The sequence below is a fragment of the Stomoxys calcitrans genome, chromosome 1 (genome assembly GCF_963082655.1).
Source record: "Stomoxys calcitrans chromosome 1, idStoCalc2.1, whole genome shotgun sequence".
NCBI classification, from domain to species: domain Eukaryota; kingdom Metazoa; phylum Arthropoda; class Insecta; order Diptera; family Muscidae; genus Stomoxys; species Stomoxys calcitrans.
Genome location: NC_081552.1, coordinates 162,659,626 through 162,682,800, shown reverse-complemented (window position 1 = coordinate 162,682,800; position 23,175 = coordinate 162,659,626). Strand labels below are relative to the sequence as shown.

Here is a 23,175-nt window from a genome sequence, read left to right as displayed (position 1 = left end):
TAAACGGATCACGAAACCCCTGAATGATTAGCTTGTGTCAGCATGTCTTAGTGCCAAGTCAAGGGGCAAACAGCGACCGACATGGTGGACCACAGAACTGGTTGGTCTAAGGAAGGACTTCAGAAATCTCTTCAACAAAGCGAAAGACACAAGAGCACCACACGATTTGGATAACTATAAGGCTGAGCTAAAAGAAAGGCTCAGAACAAATCCTGAGTGGAATTCTGTAGGTCCGTGAAGGATACATCTGGGGCCTCTAGGCTAAGGAAGATTCTGTCCTCGAGACCGATAATTTATGGACAATGTCTAGTGAGGAAACACTAGAACTACTCGTTGATACACATTTCCCGGGAAATTCTCCAACGGACAACGTGATGCCAGGAAAGGTTGTCACTGGTATGCATTCGTCGAGATTATTAGGGAAATTGTGTTTGAGCCGAAAATCCTTTGGGCGATAAGAAGTTTCGACTCCTTTAAGTCACCAGGCGCTGATAGTACATCACCGGTTGATTTACAAGCTGTGTCTGATAGACTAGTTCCACGGCTAAGGGAAATATACTCTCCTTGCATCAGCATGTCATATATACCTGTGGGATGGAGGGACACGAAGATAATTTTCATTCTGAAAGCAGGGAAACCTTACCACACGAAGGCGAACGATTTTCGTCCTATTAGTCTGTCATCCTTTTTGCTGAGGACTCTTAAGAGGTTGATAAAACATATCTTGGGGTAAAGATCCCTGGAGATCGCCTGTCGCGGCAGCAGCATGCATATAGTAAGGGCAAATCCACTGAAACAGCCTTTCACGACCTAGTTGGCTACACGGAGGATTCTCTCGCTTTCAAAGAATATACAATAGTAGCACTTCTACACATTAAAGTTGCTTTCAATAATGCAAAACCGACGTCAGTTATGAAGGAGTTGGAGTTTCTAGGCATCAACTGTACCATAAGAAAGTTTATTAATAACTAATTTACTAAAAGATACATTACGGCAGGTTTGAAATCTGTGGATCTTAAAAGATGGGTCAGCAGAGGAACACCTCAAGGAGGTGTTTTGTCTCCTCTACTTTGGAATTTAGCCATTAACAATATATTATTGTCTCTGGAAGAAAAAGGTGCAAAAGTGGTCGCGTATGCTGATGACGTGCCAATTGCGGTTAAGGTAAAGTTTCCCAGTATTTTAAGAGATATACCTCAGGAAGCTCTACGTTCAACAGCAAAGTGGGGTACCAAAAGTGGTCTAGGCGTAAATCCGTGCAAGACTAAATGAGTACTTTGCAGCAGGAGATATAAGTTGCCTACAGTGGCACCTGTCTCCTTGGGAGGAGAGAATGTTCCATTTACAGAATCGCAAAATACGTAAGTGTTTTGCTGGACAGGAAATTGAACATCAAATCCAAATTTTGGAAAGGGCAAGAAAGGCAACTCTTGCCCTATACACCTGCAAGAGAGCCATTGGCAAAAGTTGGTGGTTTAGACAGAGCGTCATGCATTGGGTATATACTTCATTTGTCAGACCTATAATATATGGTGTTGTGGTCTGGTGGACGGCGCTTCAAAAGTCCACCTACTGTTCAATGGTCAACCGGATCCAAAGGATAGCTTGCTTGTGCATCATAGCCGCACTGTGGACGACACCATCTGATGCACTCAGTTTAATGCATCTGGACATTGTAGCTAGACAAATTGCTGCGACTACTGCAGTGACGCTAAGGGACCTTTCTCTTTGGTCATGTGGCGACTACGGACACTGTATTGTCCCTGATACAATGTCCGATTCTCCAGGCAGTGTGGATTACACCCTATCCGAGCCGCTTTTTTAAAAAACGTAACCGACAACTGCAGTAATTATCATGTGGAGATCCTTACAATTAAGGAAGTGGTGGAATGGCTAAGATATAATGTCATAGCAACGATTGGCATAAATATCTTCTGAGACAGCCAGGCAGGCATTAAATCCCTGGAGAACGTATTTCTGAACACAAACACCGCCCTCGACTGTTGCAGATCTCTCAACGAGACAGCTGAACAGTTCAAAATTCACCTGTTCTAGGTGCCGGGCCACAGAGATATCCCAGCGAATTGTAAAGCGGATGAGCTTGTTAGACTAGGTACTACATTAAACATTTCAGGGATACTTGAATCTGTGGGTATGCCTCTAGCGATATGTAAGCTAAGTTTTCAGGACCAGGCCCCAAGGACAACGAATTATAGATAGTCGCAAAGAGGGGGCTATGAGCATTCTAAAACCATGTGGCCTAATATAGACTCGAAGAGGTCAACTGTTTTGCTGTCACTGGCAAGAACAGACGTCTCAGTCATTGTGTCCGTCATGGCAGGTCATTGTCTAATCGGAAAACATGCTGACACACTAAAGGTTGCCAATAACGACTTTTGCAGAAGCTGTGAGGGCATTGAATAAGAAGAGGCTATAGAACACCTTCTGTGTATGTGCCCGCATTGGCAGTCAGAAGGAGTTCCACTTTAGGTTTTTTATTTCTTTGAGAACCTGTCTGATTTAGCGGATGTGAACATTTTCACTTATTAGGCTGTTTAAAGCGATCTGGATAGTTCAACGGTAAGAACTAGAAGGCATCTTCTTCTAAGTGAGTCTGATGGCAGACTGCGACTTAAATCTTCCTAACCTATAATACCCTGTATCAAAACTTGGTCGTTCAAGTGTTCAGTCATTTTCGCCTATTAAATTTTAGAGATAAAAATGGTTGGATTTTTGCCCATCAACCTCTCACATTCCTAATATTTTCCTTTTTCCCATTTTTTACAAAAACATATTTATCCTTTGTGGCATATTTTATTTAATGTTAGATACGTCATTTCGAAATAAAGGTAAGGCTATATGGGCTTCACTCAGCATTCATTGTTCACAAGTGCAAGAGTTCGCGGTTGGGGTTTTTTAAATTTAGCTGTGTTTGTGGTTCGGCGGTTGGATCATTTTAGCAATTTCGCTTTTACATTAACGGATTTTTTCACGTATCCGACAACATTTCCTCTGTGCTGCCTTACCGCACAATCCGTGACTGTTTCTGTGGTGCTGCTGTTGACGCTGTCAATGCCGCTGCTGTGGTTCGCATTTGTCGGCATTTTGGAAACTGAAAATGGCAGGCCCAACTGAGAGGCAGTAATGACTGCCACCTTTCTTTTGTTGCTACTGCTGTTGATGTATTCTTTTGTTGCCGCAGGGTGGGTGGGTGTTTCTGCCAATGGGGTTTGAAATGTGCGTCTCCAAAAACCAACACCGCTACCACAATAGCCGAGGAACATTCTTTCTTCAATGTACATATAATGATGGTCATTCTACTTTTTAATTTTTTCTTTCGACAGTGTATGCATTTAAATTTTTGGAATGTGACCCATTTTTATTTCACCGAACATGGGTATATAGCATAAGAAATACAAAACCATGTGAGTCTGAGAATATGGACGGAAGAACTTTCCTCGCAGGCCAAAAAAATTGTCGTATCGTAATGAGTTAATGCTGGCGGTAAGTTGCCTACCCATATTGTCGAAATTTGTATGGCTTCATAATTGAAATGAATTCGCACTGCTGGCTTACTTATGAATAATTGCGTGGGTGTAGATGGTAAAAACGGAACGAAATTAAATAAATATATGGTTACGTAGGGAATGTTGAAGACAACAAAGCGTTTCTGATTGGCCAATCTGGCTGAGATTTGATATGTGGAGTGCACTTAAGCCCCCAAAACTAACCCAAGTACTGCGCCGATAAAATGGAACTAAATTATTCTTTACTCTGTGCATATGATGAACAATAGTGAAAGATATTTTTAACAGATATCAACACAAGTATTGGAATAAAATACCCGAAATATTTACTGTGTGGTAAAGCATCTGAATAAAATTTTGGCAAAATCTCGGCTTCTATCCCGTTCAGATTTGACCAGAGGGCATGAAATAGTTCATTTAATTGTAGATGTATTGTTTATTCTCATATTAATCTTTTGTTATACCCTCCACCCTCCATAGGATGGGGTGGGTGAGTCTAAGACCCCATAAAGTTTATATATTCTTGATCGTCGCGACATTCTAAGTCGAACTAGCCATGTCCGTCCGTTTGTCTGTCGAAAGCACGCTAACTTCTGAAGGAGTAGAGCTAGCCGCTTGAAATTTTGCACAAATACTTTTTATTAGAGTAAGTCGCTTAGGATTGTAAATGGGCCAAATCGTTCCATGGTTTGATATAGCTGCCATATAAACCGGTCTTGGGTCTTGACTTCTTGAACCTCTAGAGGTCCCAATTCTCGTCCGATTTGACTGAAATTTTGCACGTGGTGTTTTGGTATCATTTCCAACAACTGTATTTAGTATGATTTAAATCGGTTCATAACCTGATATATCTGTTATATAAACCGATCTTTGGTCTTGACTTCTTGAGCCACCAGTCTGGGATCCTGATTTCTTGAGTCTCTAGAGGGTGCAGTTATTATTCAATTTGGCTGAAATTTTGAACATCGGCTTCTCCCATGACATTCAACATACCTGTTAAATATGGTCTGGTCGAATGGACTGAATTACCACCCAAAGACTTCTGCAATGTTAAGCATTCAATCGGACTACAACTTGATATAGCTCTAATAGCATAACAGTTCTGATTCATTATTCTTTGTTTGACTAAAAAGAGATACCGCGGAAAGAACTCGACAAATGCTATCCATGATGGAGGGTATAATTACTTGGCTGTTGTTTTATTTTATAAATATAAATATATAAATATATTGCAAATTGCAAATTTTGCCCATGAACATTTCACAAAGGAACAGGGGCAAACTTCTCACATAGCAATGAGTGCTGTCCGATTCAAGTTCAAGCTCAATGATAAGGGGCCTCCTTTTTATAGCCGAGTCCGAACGGCGTGCCGCAGTGCGACACCTCTGTGGAGAGAAGTTTTACATTGCATAGTACCTCAAAAATGTTACCAGCATTAGGAGGGGAAAACCACCACGGAAATTTTTTTCTCATGGTCTCGAACCCGTCATAGGCGGACATGCTAACCTCTGCGCCATAGAGATGCATATATATATATATATTGGAGGCCACCGTGGCGAAGAGGTAAGCATGCCCGTCTATTCGAGACCATGAGGAAAAAAATTGCCGTGGTGGAAATATATATATATATATATATATATATATATATATATATATATATATATATATATATATATATATATATATATATTTATTTATTATTAACATTTATATATTTTACTAATATATAGTATATATTAAGTATTAAAAGACATTTAAGATAGGAATGAAAGTGTTGAGGATAGAAACGCATTTTATTATACCCTACACCATAGGATGGGGATATTCTAATTTCATCATTCTATTTGTAACACCTCGAAATAATCCTCTGAAACTCCATAATGTATACATATATTCTTGATCGTCATTTTAAGCCGACCTAGCCATGCCTGTCCGTCAAAAGCACGCTAACTTTCGAAGAAGTAAAGCAAGCCGGTTGAAATTTAGCACGAATACTTCTTATTAACGTAGGTCAGTTGGGACTGTAAACGGGCCATATCGGTCCATGTTTTGATATAGCTGCCCAATAAACAGATCTTGACTTCTTGAGTCACTAGAGGGCGCAATTCTTATCCGATTTGGCTGAAATTTTGCATGAGTTGTTTTGTTATGATTTCTTACAACTGTGTTGAGTGTAGTTCAAATCGGTCCATAACCTGATATAGCTGCCCTATAAACCGATCTTGAATTTTGACTTCTTGAGCCACTATATAGCGCAATTCTTATCCGATTTGGTTGAAATTTTGCAAGAAGTGTTTTGTTATGACTTCCAATGACTGTGCTAAACATGTTTTTAAATGGTCTATAACCTGATATCGCTGCCATATAAACCGACGTGGGATCTTGACTTCTTGAAAATCTAGACGTCGCAATTATTATCCGATTTGGCTGAAATTTTGCACAACAACTTCCCTCATGAGCTTCAACATACGTGTCAATTATGGTCTGAATCAGTTTATAGCCTGATACAGCTCCCATATAAACCGATTTCCCTATTTTACTTCTTGATTCCCTTAAGGGCGTAATTTTTATTCGAATTGGCTGAAATTTTACACAGCGACTTCTACTGTGGTCTCCAACATTCAGTTCAATTATGGCCCGAATCGGACGATAACTTGATATTTTAGCTCCGATATCACAGCAATTCTTTCCTTTTATCATATACTAGCTGACCCGGGCCCGCTCCGCTGCGCCTTCTTTTACTTTATATGGAACAAAAGTTTCCTTGGAATAATTATTTTCGACAATTAAAGAGCTTTTAGTGAAATACCATGCTAACTTGACTAAGAGTTTAACAATATAAGTGCCTTTATCTAAATTCCATATGATCTTTTTTGCTCTACGAATTTAAGTTTGGATGTAAAGTGTACTCCATTCTTAAAATACTTCATTCAGCCCGATATTCTTATGATTTAGTGGTGTTTTCGGGGGATAGGTGGTCCCCCAAATACTTGGCCCTGAAAAAATATCAGCATCGTGCTCTTTTTCCAAATACCATTATTTTAAACCCCATATTGCCATTGTCTTAAGAGGAGTTTACAGGATGAGGCGTCCCCAAACACATGGCCTCAAAATAGGTTATCAAATTCATTTTCAAATCGCAAATACCTTTCATTTGAGCCACCTAATGGCATGGTCGAAAAAATTTTTCCCTTTGGGGGGTTTTTTGGGAAAGGGGTGATGCCCTAAATACATGGTCCTACATTTGGATATCAAATTCGAATTCTACTCCCAAATACATTTATTTCAGCCCCATATTGCGATGGTCACTAAAAAATTGCTGGTTGTGGGGTATTTTGGGAAAGGGGTAGACCCCCAGAAAATTGGTCCCGAAAATGGGTACCAATTCTTGTTCTACCCCCTAATACCTTTCATTTAAGCTCCACATTGACATGGTCGGTAAATATGCCCGATAAAGGGGTGTTTTGGGGATTGGGGTGGTCCCCCAAACACTAAGCCCGGAAAATACATCAGCAACGTGCTCTATTCTCATATATCTATATATCATTTATTTGAACCCCATATTGCCATTGCCCTCAAAATTGGATATCAAATTCGTTTTCTAATCTCATTTAAACTCCTTATTGCAAAAGTCAGCAAATATGTCCGGTTCGGGGTATTGGCCCTAAAAACTATTAATATATAGCTCCACTCTTTATGACCCGAAGTTTCTTGGTGGGCAAATAAGTCCTATTTGGGGGTTGTTATGGTTATGGACGTCCGCTAGACAGTTGGCCCCTAATGTTGATATCAGATACGTGGTCTACTTCCACATACCTTTAATTTGAGCCCCATATTTCCATAGTCGGCAAACATGACCGGCTTGGGGGGTGTTTTGGGGGATGAGCGGCCACTCAGTAAGTTGGTCTTGAAAATATATATCGGATTCGTGTTCCACTATAAAATCCCTATTATTTGAGTCCCCTATTGCAATAATCAGAAAATACTTACAATTTGGGAAGTGTTGTGGGAGTGGCGTGACCCCATAGACACTTTTCCCGAATATTGATATGAAATTCGTGCTTTACTTTCAAAGACCTTTCATTTCAGCCCCATATTGCTATGGTCGTAAATTTGTCCCCTTTGGGGGATGTTTTTGGTGAGAGGTGGCCCACCAAGCTCTAGGTCCCATATTTGGATATCAGATTCGTATTCTACATTCAAATACCTTTTATTTAAGCCCCATATTCCTATGGTCAGTAAATAAGTCCTGTTTGGGCGATGTTTTGGGAAAGGGGTGGACTCCAAGAAACGTAGTCCCACGTTTGGATATCAGATTCGTATTCTACTCGTAAATACCTTTCATTTGAATCCCATATTACCATGGTCGGTAAATATTCCGATTTAGGGGTGTTTTGGGGGTTGGGGTGGACCCCCTAGCACTTGCTCCGACAATTGGATATCAGATACGTTTTCTTATTGTAAATACCTTTTATTTGAGTCCCATATTGTCGTGAGTGGCCTAAATATATGTTTGGTAGGTTTTAGGGTAGGGCAGCCCCCCTAGGTACCCTATCCGAAATTTGGATACCAAATTTTTATTTTTAGGGTACTATATGAGAGCACACAAAATTTGGCTTAAATCGCACCACTCATCTCACAAAAATGTGGCGTTTCTGAAAATTAGGGTAAGGGGGAGGGTCCGCCCCCCCCCCCCCCCCCACCCCCCTACCTCAGATATCAAAAAATGTATCCTATTTTCACTACGGGGTCATTATGCACCATCTGTGAAAATTTCAAGAAAATCGGTTGAGCCGTTTCCGAGTCTATAAGGAACACACAAACATTCAAACAAACAAACCTACAAACAAACACAAATTGATTTAATATATAAGATTTGCCTAAAAAGGGATACCGGGAATAAAAACTCCACAAATGCGATCTATGGTGGGGGGTATATAAGATTCAGCCAAATCGAATTAAAATTGGCCCGCTCTTACTAATACTTACCATCAAAGTGTCCGTCTGTAATTAGTAGTAAAAATCCTTTGCGTTAAAATATTCCATAACTGCATAAATTGTAGATCGCAATTCAATTTTAAAACTTCTTGCAAACAAAATTAAATATATATTAGTAAAACAACAGAATAATTTTTGTTCTTTAATTGCTAATGCTTACCCAAATTCGATTCGGGAGCGATGAGAACTAATTTTTGTATACCACTGCAGCGTATCAAATTTCTTCCTGTAATTATATTTTGAGACAAGGAATGCAAACATTATTTGAACAGAAAGAAGAGATGGATCGTGAGTCATTTAATTTACCTTAGTAATTTTATTTCGCATATTTTTATGCCCTCCACCATAGGATGGGAGCTACACTAATTTCGTTATTCTGTTTGTAACTACTCGAAATATTCGTCTGAGACCCCATAAAGTATATATATTCTTGATCGTCCCGACATTTTATGTTGATCTAGCCATGTCCGCCCGTCTGTCCGTCCGTCCGCCTGTCTGTCGAAAGCACGCTAATTTCCGAAGTTGTAAGGTCCGTTGATATTGTAAATGGGCCATTTCGATCCATATTTTGTTATAGCTCGGTCTTGACTTCTTGAGCCTCTAGAGTACGCAATTATCCGATTGGAATGAAATTTTGCACGACATGTTTTGTTATGATATCCAGCAACTGTGGCAAGTATGATTCAAATCGGTTCATAACCTGATATAGCTGCCATATAAACCGATCTTGGGTTTTGACTTATTGAGCCTCTAGAGGGCGCAATTATTATCCGATTTGCCTGAAATTTTGTACAACGGATCCTCTCATGACCATCAACATACGTGTTTATTATGGCCTGAATCGGTCTATAGCCCGATACAGCTCCCATGTAAATCTATCTCTCTATTTTACTACATGAGCCCCCAAAGGGCGCAATTCTTATTCGAATTGGCTGACATTTTACACAAGTCTCCAACATATAATATAATTGTAGTCCAAACCGGACCATATCTTGATATCGCTCTAATAGCAGAGCAAATCTTTTCTCTATCCTTTTTTGCCTAAGAAGAGATACAAGAGGAGATACCGGGAAAAGAACTCGACTCGCTTTTACTTGTTCTCATTTTTTTCTTGCTCCCGTCGACGGCCTTGCTTGGAAAATGCCTACATCACACTGAGCGTTTGTGGGTCACGGAAATGGTTTGCATGGTTGTCAGCTGTTACATGTGTGTGTGTTGCTGACGCCTTTTTGTCGGCGGTACGTGCACTGTCCAGGTAAATGAAGATAAATATAAAAGGCGGATTTTCCTTTTAAATAAGAATTTGTGTCAGTATTAAACCTTTAAAGGTTTCTAAGGGCATTTTATTTGGAGTCTCTTACATAAATCTATTTATTATATTCAAAGTGAAGTCACAAATTGAACGTTCTTGCATTATGATATTTAAAGTTTTTAATCATGTGATTATTGTATAACTGACAAACAATGCGTTTAAAAATCAACTTTATAATTGCATTAAGAGTATGTTTGGTATTATTGAGTAGAATGGATTTAATCATCTCTGTTACAAAATCTTTCAACCTTAGTTTATTTTAAACAAAATTTTTAGTAAAAACTTGTAATTGAATTAAATTTTTTCAATTATACTCAAATTTGAGAAATAAAGAAATGTAGGTTTATAAGAAGCGTTGTACTCAACATAACAACATGTTTATATTGGGTAAATAAACACGTTTGTGCTATAGGATTATTTAACATGGTGAGAAGAAACTTGGTTACTTGATGAACTATTGCCACTAATTACAGATGAGTAAAACTTACTACAAATTTGCACTTTTTCCTTGTTTTCGTCAAAATTTAACCAAATTAGATTAAAATTTGCTAACTTATTTGGAATAAGTGTTTTACAGTATTTTATGAGCACCATTTTTCTGAGTGTGGCAGAATAAGTTTTATTAACTTGGGGTTAATGCTCATGTTGATACCAAATTCAGACTCCAACATATTACCGAGGTCCACAGGGTTACTGTGGTGTATTTGAGGCACTGGAATATTGACGAATTTAGAGGTGACAGCATTAAAATTAGTGTTCGCTTCGTATTTATCTTGCTTCAGTATACCAATTTTACGTACTGCTTTGCATTTCTGCTTACTTTTAATAGCTTTATTAAATATGTTTTTATAAAATATTTTCTTAGTGCCTTGTATGTTGGCTTTGTATGAGCCATTTATAGCCCGTTTTAGTTGAAATGTATTATATACAATCGAATTATTATTTCTCCTGCATTTGATTTCTTGAGGCCGGTCAAAAATAAAACATATTTACTTGAAGTATTTTTTTTTTTGCTTTTCTTCCAACACAACTGGGACATTTCTTCGATATCTTTCGTCGCCAGAAATTAGTCTGTCATTTTTGAATAGTAGTTTTCCTTTTAGTAGTTTGAATTGAAGACTGTTTCAAATTTTTATTATGATTTTCCGATTTTTACCACTGTAGGAAAAAGCTGGTCTTTATTATTAGGTAAGGTTAGGTTTAGGAACAGATGAAGGTAGATGACTTCTAGTTCCTATCTTTGAACTATCCAGATCGTTATATATATATATATATATATATATATATATATATATATATATATATATATATATATATATATATATATATATATATATATATATATATATATATATATATATATATATATATATATGGAAGCTATTGTATATCTAAAACTTTGCGAATTTCTATGAAGTTCATCAGTAATGTCGAGAGTCATAAAAAACATCCATCCTACCAACTTTTGAGTGAATCCGTGTACTACTGACTGGGGCTTCGTCTCTAGGCCGAAAAATATCCCTGTACCAAATTTGAAGATGATCGGATGAAAATTGCGACCTGTACATTCTTCACAATTTACCATGGACAGTCATGAGGCGAACGGTGTACTTATCAATGGGTCTTGCTCTCTTCCTTGTTGGTGCTACAAATAAATGCTAAATAACGAAGTTATTAAGCCATGTGCCACAGTAGTGGTGTAGGGTATAAATAGCAGACGACGCATCAATTTGTCTAGCCTCAATGTCTAGAGGCATTAGGTATAACATTAAATTCAGTGCATTGGATGGTGTCATCCTCAACGACGCTGTGACTGAGTACTTGGATTCGGCTGAGTACTTAAAAGTAGGTGGACTTTTGAAGCGCCGTCCACCAGACTACAACACCATATAGCCACTGCGTGACACTCGGTTTAAACACCTAACTTCAGCCAGTGGCCCTCTTGAAGATGTACCGTGCATGACACTCGGTCTAGACACCAAACTTCTGCCAATGGCCCTCTTACACATATACAGTGAAAGAGTTGCCTTTCTTGCCCTTCCAAAAAGTTTGATTCGAAGTTCAATTTCCTGTTAAAACACCAAGGTATTTTGCGCTTTTAGTATTATGGAACATTCTCTCCTCCCAAGGAGACAGGTGCCTCTGTAAATAGCTTGTATCTCCTGAAGAAAAGAACAATATCCGTCTTAGACCACTTTCGGTAGATCACTTCGCCATCGTAGGTAGAGCTTCTTGAAGTATATCTCTAAGAGTGCTGGGAAACTTTCCCCTAACCGTAACAGCCACGTCATCCGAATACGCCACTACTTTTACACGTTTTTCCTGCAGATGCAATAATAAGTGGTTAATTGTTTATTCCAAAGTAGAGCAGATAGTGCACCTCCTTGAGATGTCACTCCGCTAACCCATCTATGTAGATCTACAGACCCAAGCCTGATATTGCTCTTGCAGCTTACTATTAATAAACTTTCTTACGGTAATATTGATACCTTCAACCTCCAGCTCCTTCGTGATTGACGTCGGTTTTACATTATTGAAAACACCTTCAATATCAAGGGAGACTGCAATTGTGTATTTCTTGATAGCGAGAGAGCCTTCGATGTAGCCGATTAGATCATGACAAGCTATTTCATTGGACTTGATCTGACTATATGTATGCTGTTGCCGAGTTAGGCGATCTCCAGGGATCTTTGCATTTAGATATGTTTCAATCAACCCCTCTAAAGTTTTTCACAGGAACATCCCAAGGGCTACCAATGCATCCAGAAAAAGTCACAATTTGGTGCGGTTTATGGTTTTGTGGGATCATTGGACCGTACTTCTTCAAAGATGATGTGAATCATAAGGTAACTATGAATGGCGAGCGCTATCTTAAGATGATATCCAATCTTTTTCTGCAAAAATGCAAGAGCTTGACTTGCATGACATGCCCTTAGCAGTTTCCACTTCCTTTTCAGGTCTAGAGGGGATAATCGTGCAGAATATTTGGGAAATTTATCCCAATCCGCCTTTCTTCTGTTTAACCACTTCTGCAGTATGTTTCCAAGTCATTATGCTTGTATGTTGCAATTGTGAATTTGCCCATGAATATTCCATTGGGGAACAGGGGCAAACTTCTCACATATCAACGAGTTGTGGCTGATTCAAGTTTAAGCTCAATTATAAGCAACGTTCAGCATCCTTGGCGGACATGCTAACCTCTGTGCTACGACGATATCCATGCTGAAAATATAACTGCAAACAAGTATAAAGGCGTTAAGTTCGGCCGGGTAGTACTTTGGATACCCACCACCTCGTGTATATATATAAACCACCTTTCGTTATAATCCGGTGAAAGATATATAATATATATAATTTGATATAGCTGTCATATAAACCGATGGTGGGTCTTGACTTCTTGAGCCTCTAGAGTGCGCAATTTTTATCGGATTAGAATGAAATTTTGCACCACGTGTTTTGTTATGATATCAAACAACTGTGCCAAGTATGGTTCAAATCGGTTCATAACCTGATATAGCTGCCATGTAAACCGATCTTGCGTCTTGACTTCTTGAGCCTCTAGAGCGCGCAATTCTTATCCGATTGGAATAAAATTTTGCACGACGTGTTTTGATATGATATGCAACAACTGTGCCAAGTGTGGTTCGAATCAGTATAGAACCTGATATAGCTGTCATATAAACCAATCTTGGGTATTGACTTCTTGATCCTCTAGAGGGCCCAATTCTTATCCGATTTGAATGAATTTTTGCACTAAGTATTTTGTTATGATATCCAACAACTGTGCCAAGTTTAATTCAAATCGGTTCATAACCTGATATAGCTGTCATATAAACAGACCTGGGGACTTGACTTCTTGAGCTTCTAGAGGGCGCAAACCCTATCCGATTTGGCTGAAATTTTGCATGACGTATTTTATTCTTACTTTCAGCAACTGTGTCAAATAAGGTTCAAATCTGTTCATAACCTGATATAGCTGCCATATAAACCGATTTGGGATCTTGACTTCTTGAGCCTCTAGAGGTCGCAATTATTATCCGATTTGCCTGAAATTTTGTACGACGGATCCTCTCTTGACCATTAACATACGTGTTTATTATGGTCCGAATCGTTCTATAGCCCGATAAAGCTCCCATATAAATCGATCTCTCTATTTTACTTCTTGAGCCCCCAAAGGGCGCAATTCTTATTCGAATTGGCTGACATTTTACACAGGTCTCCAACATAAAATTTAATTGCGGTCCAAACCGGATCACATCTTCCTATCGCTCTAATAGCAGAGCAAATCTTTTCTTATATCCTTTTTTGCCTAAGAAGAGATGCCGGGAAAAGAACTCGACAAATGCGCTCCATGGTGGAGGGTACATAAGATTCGGCCCGGCCGAACTTAACGCGCTCTTACTTGTTTGTTATAACTCCACTACCATATCCGTAGTTGTATCTTAACAGGGGCTATTCTCGATCATTTTTTATTCAAGTGCCGAGAACTCATATACAAGAAACAGTTTCAGCGAAATCAGGCAATAAATCCGCTCTTTAAGGGATTTAGACCTTAAATTGGCATCTCTGTCTACAATCCAAATGTAGTTTGATGAAAACCATATTTAGGTATGACGTCAGGAGGATTTAAACAACCCACTGTTTCAAATTTTAGCGAAATCGGACAATAAATGCAGCTTTTATGAGCTTCTGGCCCTTAATCTGTAGATTGGTCTATATGGCAGCTATATCTAAATATCGTCCGATCTGAACAATATTTGGGTCGGATAGCGGAAGGCTTACACCAACTCAATGCTTCATTTTTCAGCGAAATCGTGTATTAAATAGAGCTTTAATGGGCTTTACATCATTCATCGGCAGATCAATTAATATGGTAGCTATATCCAAATTTGATCCGATTTGGCTCGTTCAAGAACTTAACCTGCGTGCTGCAAAAAGCTGTGCCAAATTTCAGCTCAATATCCCAATTTTTTAAGGTTGTAGAGTGATCATAACAGACGGACGGACAGACATATGGTCATCGTTAAATCGCCTTGGAATTTTACGACGATCCGTAATATATACGACGATACGAAAATATATACTTTTGCACTAACATCTTTTTCGCTGTCACAGAAATGACTTTGTTTTAAGAAATGTAGTGGTAGGTGCAGTTAATACCATTGTTTGAAAGTGAGCTGGAAGTCTTAATGTAAATCCGATTCATACCAATTTTTTATACCGATTTGTACCGACCATATTTGGATATAGCTGTCTGAATCTCATAAAAGGCGCATTAATTATCCGATTCCTCTGAATTTTGGAACAGTTAATTGCATAAAGTCTGGTGACAGCCGGACCGAATATGGTCCAGATCAGACCATATTTGTATATGGAGGCCATATAGACCGATCTCCCAGTATATGGTCTTGGACCCATAATGGGCACGTTTGTTATCCAATTTTGTTGAAATTTAAAACAGAGATTTGTGTTATGGTCCTCAACGCACTTTATGAATATGTTCCAGATCGAATTTTTTATACCCACCTCCATTGGATGGGGGTATACTTATCAAGTCATTCCGTTTGTAACATATCGAAATATGCGTCTGAGACCCCATAAGGTATATATATTCTTGATCGTCTCGACGTTCTGAGTCGATCTAGCCATGTCCGTCCGTCGAAATCACGAAAGACGTCGAATATGTAAAGCTAGCCGCTTGAAATTTTGCACAGATGCTAAGTATTGATGTAGGTCATTGAACATTGCAAATGGGCCATATCGGTTCAGATGTAGATATAGCTCCCACATAAACAGATCTCCCGATTTTACTTCTTGAGCCCTGGAAGCCGCAATTTTTGTACGATTTGGCTAAAATTTTGCACGTGGTGTTACGTTATGACTTCTAACAACTGTGCTGAGTACGGTCTATAATCTGATATAGCTGACATATAAACCGATCTCCGGGTTTGAATTCTTGAGCTCTTACAAGCTGCAATTTTTCTCCGATTTGGCTGAAAATTTCGCGTTGTATTCTGTTCTGACTTTCAATAACTGTGCTATATGTGGTTAAGATCGGTCTACAACCTGATATGGCTCCCATATATATATTTTTTTTTTTTGAACCGGTCTCTCGATTATCCCTGTTCGGTTCGTAGAAGCTTTTTTTATGGTTTGGTAGAAGTTTGGTATATTGAATATATTTATGCCTTTCAAATAAATTTATTATACCCTCCACCAAAGTATGGGGGTATACTTATTTCGTCATTCTGTTTGTAACACCTCGAAATATGCGTCTGAGACCCCATAAAGTATATATATTCTTGATCGTCATGTCATTTTAAGTCGATCTAGCCATGTCCGTCCGTCTGTCTGTTGAAAGCACGCTAACTTTCGAAGAAGTAGAGCTAGCCGCTTGAAATTTTGCACAAATACTTTTTATTCGTGTAGGTCGGTTGGTATTGTAAATGGGCCAAATCGGTACATGTTTTGATATAGCTGCCATATAAACCGATCTTTGGTCTTGACTTCTTGAACCTCTAGAGGGTGCAATTCTTATCCAATTTGGCTGAAATTTTGTACAACGGTTTCTCCCGTGACCTTCAACATACGTGTCTAATATGGTCTGAATCGATCAATAGCTTAATACAGCACCCATATAAACCTATCTCCCGATTTTGCTTCTTGAGCCCCTACAAGGCGCAATTCTTATCCGAATGTATTAAAATATTACACAATGACTTCTACAATGTTCAGCATTCATTTATGGTCAGAATCGGACTATGACTGCATAACAATAGCATAACAGTTCTTATTCAATATTCTTTGTTTGCTTATAAAGAGATAACGCGCATAGAACTCGATAAATGCGATCCATGGTGGAAGGTATCTAAGATCTCTTACTTGTTTTATATAAATTCTTTTCAGAATCTACGGTGGTGGGTTCCCAAGTTTCGGCCGGACGAATTTAGCACGCTTTTACATGTTTTATATAGTTGCCGTTTAGACCGATCTGCGATTGAAAGTAGAAAGAATGGGCCCAAATTGTACTTAATACCCGATATGAACGAAATTTGAAATTATGAGTTGGTTTTTGATACCTCAAAACCCTTGCCCGATATAGTCTGAATCGGAACGTAATATGATATAAATATTGCTTTTTATTGAAGTTAAGCCTGGCCGATATGGGCTCCGCCGCTCCCTTCGTCCCAAATATATCAAATCCGTAATAGTCGCCGAAAGTCGTTCAATTTAAATCCTTTATTTTCCAATCGACCCATAATTCCGTCTTGGGGAGTTTCTTTGGGTATCCTTAAAGTTGGATATGACCTTCGCACTTTACTTCCAAATGCCTTTTATTTGCGCTCCATATAGTCCCGGATGACCAACATGGGTTTATTGGAGACCACTGTACTTCCAAAGGCTTTAAATTTTAGTCCAATATTGCCCGGTCGGCCAATATATCCATTTGGTGGTTTGCTGGGGGTTGGGGCGCCCTACTTTTAAACAATCAATTCGTACCCTTCTTACATATATAAAATGTTTCGTTATGATAACTTACATATTTTTTTGCGATTGTTGTTGAATTTGTTTGAGGTACTTGCGTCTGGCGAAAATAATGTAAGTGCCCTTCGCTATTTATCTACCAAAATTAAAATGGCACTTATGTTAAAATTGTTTTTGTTGTAAAATTATTACGGCTTGGATTATCGACACAAAATTTTTATAGAAGGTGGAAACAGTCGTCAGTCGATTCCTAATAAAAATTTAAAATCCCAAAATTTGGCAATTACATCTTATTGGCGGTAAGGGGACGACATCTCTGGTTAAAGAAGTTATGTTGTCTTCGTTGACTTCAAATTAAAGAGTAAGGAATTGGATATATTGAGAAATTACATGATCACTACCGTTTTTGTCAAGCGGTGGACATTGAAATCAAAGAAGTTGCATCAAATATCCACTCATATAGTCAAATCGTCATAACATCTTTGGAAATAGGACTTCTTTCTGTTAACCAACTGGACAAATTCATGATATTCAAAAGATTTGCGACGATTATGAAAACAAACTCTTAACAAGTAAAAGCGTGCTAAGTTCGACCGGTCCAAATCTTATGTATCCTCCACCATGGATCACATTTGTTAAGTTCTTTGAATGACTTTTTTTAACCAGTCATATAAAAACACCATATCCAAAATTTCAGGTAAATCGAGTAATAGTTGCGCCCTCCAGGGGCTCAAAAGTCAAAATTGGGACATCGGTTTATATGGCAGTTATATCAGGTTCTATACCGATTTAGACCGTACTTGGAACTGTTGTTGGAAGTCATGCCAGAACGATATATGCAAAATGTCAACCTAATTGGGTAAGACTTGCGGCCTCTAGAAGCCCAAGAATTATAATCGGCATATCGGTTTATACGGCGGCTATATCAGGTTATGGCCAGATTTATACCATACTTGGCACAGTTGGGAATCATACCAGAACACTTGGTGCAAAATTTCACCCCAGTCGGATAAGAATTGCGCCCTCAGGAACCTCTAGAATTAGAGACCAAAAGTTGGTTGATATGGCAGCTATATCTGGTTAGGAACCGATTTGAACCATACCTGGCACAGTTATCGAAAGTGATACCAAAACAGTCTGTCAGCATGTTTTTCAATTAGACAATGACCTGTCATGACAGGCACAATGATTGAGACGTCTGTTCTAGCCATTGACAGCAAAGCAGTAGAACTCTTCAAGTCTAGATGAGGCCATATATGTCGCTAGAGGCATACCCACAGATTCCAGTGTCCCTGGAGTGTGTAAGGTAGTTTCTAGTCTCGCAAGCTCGTCTGTTTTAGAATTCCCTGGGATATATCTGTGGCCCGGCAACCAAAACAGGCGAATTTTGAAATGTTCAGCCATCTCGTTGAGAGATCTGCGACAGTGGAGGGCGGTTTTTATGTTCAGAAATACGTTCTCCAGGGATTTAATGGCTGCCTGGCTTTCTGAGAAGATATTTATGCCAATCCTCGTAATGACATTATATATTAACCATTCCACCACTTCCTTAATTGCAAGGATCTCTGCTTGATACACACTGCATTGGTCGGGTAACCTTTTCGATATGACCAGTTCTAGATCTTTAGAGTACACCCCAAAGCCCACCTGGTCGTTTAGTGTGGAATCATCCGCATAGAAGTCTATGTAACTTCTGTACCGAGGGATATCGTAGTTCCAATCCGTTCCATCAGGAATAGTGGTACAGTAATTTTTTTATCAAAATGCGGTCAGGTAGGGTGTAATCCACAATGCCTGGAACATCGGATATTGTATAAAGTATAACACAGTGTCCGTGGCCACCACATGATTAATGAGGAAGCTCCCTTATCCTCACGGCAGTGGTGGCTGCAATTTGGGTAGCCACAATGTCCAGAGGCATAAGATGTAGCATTAAATTCATTGCATCAGATGGTGTCGTCCTCAGTGCGTTTGGAATGCACAAACAAGCCATCCTTTGGATCCGGTTAAGTATTGAGCAGTAGGTGGATTTTTGAATCGTCCTCCACCAGACCACAACACCATATATCATAATAGGTCTGACAACTGCAGTATATAGCCAATGCATGCACACGCGGTCTAAATCCCCAACATTTGCCAGTGGCTCTCTTGCAGGTGTATAGGGCAAGAGTGACCTTTCTTGCCCTTTCCAAAATGTTGGATTTGAAGTTCAGTTTCCTGTCCAGCAAAACACCCAGGTATTTTGCGCTTTCTGTAAATGGAACATTCTCTTTATCCAAGGAGACAGGTACCACTATAAGCAACTTGTATCTCCTGCTGAAAAGAACTACTTCCGTCTTGAACGGATTTATACCCAGACCACTTTCGGTAGCACACTTTGTTGTTGCACGTAGAGCTTCCTGAAGTATATCTCTTAGAGTGCTGGGAAACTTTCCCCTAACCGCTATTGCCACATCATCAGCAAACGCGACAACTTTTACACCTTTTTCTTCCATAGACAATAATATATTGTTAATGGCTATATTCCAAAGTAGAGGAAACAAAACACCTCCCTGAGGTGTTCCTCTGCTGACCCATCCACAGACCCCAAGCCTGCCGTAATGCTTCTATTAGTAAGTTATTAATAAACTTTCTTACGGTAGAGTTGATGTCTAGAAACTCCAACTCCTTCATGATTGACGTCGGTTTTACTTTATTGAAAGCACCTTCAATCTTAAGAAATGTTACCATTGTATATTCCTTGACAGCGAGAGAACTCTCTATGTAGTCGACTAGGTCGTGTTTCAGTGGATTTGCCTTTACTATATGCATGCATACCCTAGACCAGATATTCACACTGTCTGAGTTTGGTATCCCTGCAAAATAAATAAGACTCTGCAGGATGACGCTTGCTGATACGCGTTCCTTAGTAAGAAAATGAACGAATCTCTCCGAACCATTTAATATCAAACTAGGTTTCAGACAAGGAGACAGCCTATCGTGTGATCTCTTCAACATCCTGCTGGAGAAGACTATACGAGATGCAGATGTGAATGGATATGGCACACTAATCACAAGAAAACACATGCTACTCGCCTATGCCGACGACATCGATATCATAGTTCGGTCACCGGAAGTAGTAACTGCAGCCTTTGAAAGAATCGAAAGAGAGTTAGTGAAAATGGGTCTGGCTGTAAATGGAGATAAGATGAAATGGATGGTTTCAACTCCCAAAAATCCTTGCACAACCGAGCAGATAAAGAAAATGGAGAAAGTTGGGAACCACAACTTTAAGACAGTCACTAACTTTATCTACGTCGGCACCGCCGTAACCGAAACGAATGACACCAGTTTTGAGATAAAGCGAAGAATAATACTGGCAAACAGATGCTACTTTGGACTAAGTAAGCAGTTTAGAAACAAGGCCACCTCTCGACAGACGAAGATTACACTATACAAGACACTGATACTACCCGTGCTGTTATATGATTCTGAAGCATGGGTACTTGTGAAAGCAGATGAGGCAGTGCTTGGAGTATTTGAGAGAAAGATTCTTCGTAAAATATATGGACCAGTTTGCGTTAACGGAGAATATAGGCGACGTATGAACCACGAGCTGTATGAGCTGTATGAGAATATAGGCGACGTATGAACCACGAGCTGTATGAGCTGTATGACGACAATAGCATAGTTACATGCATCAAAATACAACGTCTTCGTTGGCTAGGTTATGTTGTCAGAATGGATGAAGAAGCTCCAGCAAATAAGTCTTTTGAAGGCAAACACGGTGGTACATGCAAACCGGGAAGACCAAAAGTCCGATAGAAAGATCAAGTTGTTGAGACACCTCGAAACTTGGTTTCAGAGATTTTAGAATGAGCGCAGAAGATCGAGGCGCATGGAACGCTATTCTACATTCCGCTGGTGGAACAAATATTCTGTCGTAGCCAATTAAAGTAAGTAAAGTAATATGCATTCAGCTGCCGCGACAGGCGATCTCCAGGGATCTTTGCCCTAAGATATGTTTATCTCAAGAGTCTTCAGTATAAATGATGACAGGCTAATAGGACGAAGATCTTTCGCCTTCGCATGGTGCGGTTTTCCTGCTTTCGGAATGAAGATGACCTTTGTGTCCCTCCATTACAGAGGTATATAAGACATTCTGATACAAGCAGAGTACATCTCCCTAAGCCCGGGAACCAGTCTATCAGACACAGCTTGTAGTTCAACCGGTGATACATCAGAGTCTGTCGACTTAAAGGAGTCAAAACTTCCTATCGCCCAAAGGTTTTGCGGCTCATACACAATTTCCCTAATGGCCTCCGACGAATGCATATCAGTGACAACCTCTTTTGGCGCCACGTTGGCCGTTGGAAAATTTCTGGGGAAATGTGTATCAACGAGTAGTTCTAGTGTTTCCTCACTAGACATTGTCCATACATACTCTGACTTCTGGATATACCCCACCGTAATAGGTCTCGAGGACAGAATCTTCCTTAGCCTAGAGGGCTCAGATGTATCCTCCACGGAGCTGCAGAATTCTACCCAGAATTATTTTTTCGCTCTTATATTTTCTTAGCTCAGCCTTATAGATGTCCCAATCGTGTGTTGCTCTTGTGGCTTTTGCTCTGTTAAAGAGTTTTCTGCAGTCCTTCCTTAGGCCAACCAGCTGGGGTCCACCATGGTGGTCGCTGTTTGCCCCTTGGCTTGGCACTAGGGCATGGTGACACAAGCGAGTCATTCAGGGCCTTCGTGATCCGCTTGACCACTATGTCTATATCCTCCGTAGTTTCCACTTCCTTTTCTAGTCTAGAAGGGATAGTGGTGCAGAATGTATGCCGAAATTTATCCGCATTTCTTTTGTTTAGCCGAGGTACCACTAAAAAGAGGTACCAGTATTTTCTCCAAGGCTGAAATTAATACAACGATGATCAGAGAAGCTGTGGTCATCCAACACTTCCCACTTATACCTTCCGATACAAAGGTAATATCTAGTACATCTTTCTTGTTCCTGGTAATAAAGGTCGGTTTATACTTATCTAGTTATTCCGTTTGTAACACCTCGAAATATTGATCTGCGATCCATAAAGTAAATATATTCTGGATCGTCTCGACATTCTGAGTCTATCTAGCCATGTCCGTCCATTTGTTGAAATCACGAAAGTGGTCGAACGCGTAGGAACTATTATTGATGCAGGTCTTTGGGGATCCGATTTCAGGATTTAACTTCTTGAGCCCTTAGAAGCTCCAATTTTCATCCAGTTTGTCTAAAATGTGAAACAAAGACTTCAATTATGGCTTCCAACATCCATGCCAAGTGCGATCCGAATCGGCCTATAATGTTATAGCCCCCATATAAACCGATCCCCGGATTTGATTTCTTCAGACCTTACGATAGGTTATGTTGAAAAGTGGGTGCGGATATTAACACGCCCCATGCCACTATGAACATACAGCTAAGCCAGTAATCGGCTTGTTATGCGCACTAAAAACTAAAAAGTAACCTCAAATAAGAAAATATTAAGATAGGAACTGCGTGCTACTCACAAAATCCATAATTTGTTTATGTCTGGTAATGTGTCCCCACCTAAGTGCCGGTGTCTTTTAGCCGAGAAAGCCGGGCAATGACGAAGGAAAAGCTCCAACGTCTCATCATTTTCCCAACATGCCCTACACATGCTATTACTTGCCACACCGATTTTATATAAGTGAGCTCGTAGTCCTATGTGTCCCGTGATACCAAAAGCTTCTTCCTTCTTACTTCTTTTCGATTATAGCATTTTCCTCTCAAGCTCCGAATCATCCCATAGGAATTTCGCAGTGCTACCGACTTTTTCGCTGTTCCACAATGCTCGTCGCCCCCGCCCTTAACTA

The 23,175-nt window shown here is 39.6% G+C and overlaps 1 protein-coding gene across 5 annotated transcripts in view; it reads left to right on the top strand.

The window, feature by feature from the left end:
- The window catches only part of LOC106093770 (nucleolin), a 330,417-nt gene that overhangs the window by 162,255 nt on the left and 144,987 nt on the right, over positions 1–23,175 (top strand). The window lies entirely within an intron of this gene.